This window comes from Triticum urartu, chromosome 7, assembly GCF_003073215.2.
Source record: "Triticum urartu cultivar G1812 chromosome 7, Tu2.1, whole genome shotgun sequence".
NCBI classification, from domain to species: domain Eukaryota; kingdom Viridiplantae; phylum Streptophyta; class Magnoliopsida; order Poales; family Poaceae; genus Triticum; species Triticum urartu.
In genome coordinates, this window is record NC_053028.1 from 149,528,982 (window position 1) to 149,530,299 (window position 1,318).

The window sequence follows — 1,318 nt, forward strand, 5'->3', positions numbered from 1 at the left end:
AATCCCGAAGGGGAGGCTCTAGTTGCCAAGTAAGAAAAGATCTCGGTAGTTCAATTCATGCATGTGAAAGCTTATCTGCCAGATACAGATGATACTTGCCACTACTTGACCGAAACTGGGACTTGAGGAGGAATGAAATTCTAAGGGAAATCAATCAACTAATTGAAATAGTGATATCGGTATCGGAACTCTGGAGAAGGGCCCGGCCTAAGCGCCCTCTTGAGACTTGGACTCGAAAGAGGGAAAGATTAGTGGGTCAATAACCAAGTTCCCCGATTGGATTCCAGTATCTGATCAAGCCGAAGTAAGCAAGTTCCGGATTCGAGTTTCCTTTTCTGACTGGAATTCAAGTAGGATTCCACATCCACTTGGTATTCTAGCTGTACCAAGTCTTTTTCTTCACTCTTTAGAGGGAAAGTATGCTTTGGATTTGCTCAGTGATACAGGTATGCTTGCCAACCCTGCTACATTGTCTTGATCTCTCCCTGGGATTCGGAACTTGGATCTGGGAAAGGAGGCTTAAGAAGAATATGACTCCATATTAGTAGTAGTATGTTGCACTAGACTCATATGATTAGGAAGCGATAGAAGTTATCGAAAGCAAAAAGGATAGGGGCAAGAAAAGGGTTTGAAAGTTCATTCTCACCCCTACAAACTTTCTTTTCTTCTTGGCGTACAGAATTCTCTGCCTTTAGTCACCCTTAGCGCGAACCATCTTCTTTTCGAAGGACGGAGTCGAGACTCCTATCTATTCGTAACACTTGCACGATGAACTATTCGTCCCACTATCTCCCTTTCCATGAGACCTACTATACCCCTTTTCTACCTATACCTGGCTAGACTCGTGTACCTCGATTTACGTACATTCACCTAATTTACTAACGTTATTGCCTGCAATCGAGCAAATACCAATAAGACATTGATCTCTAAGGAGCTGTTACGAAGTGTCGCAGTCGCTGCTAACGGTAGGATTTTCTATCACGTTTTTTTTCATTAACGTGCTTGCACCCACTAGTTTACTGCTTGCTTTAGCTTAGCTTTCCCGAAACCATCAACTCTAGCTTTTTGAGCAGGTTTTTACCAATCTGGTATCCGCTGCTGATCCATATTCTAAGATACCCGCTTTCTTTACGACAGTATCCTGTATGCTGACAAGATCCATGAAGTAAAAAGGAGGGATATGGACTCCATCCTATAAACTCAATATATAGAGGCTACTCCGGAAACAGGAAGAAACCACACTCAGCATACAACACCGACTCGTCTTAGACAGGCTTTTCTAAATACTCAATTATACTATTATGTACTTGACTTGCTA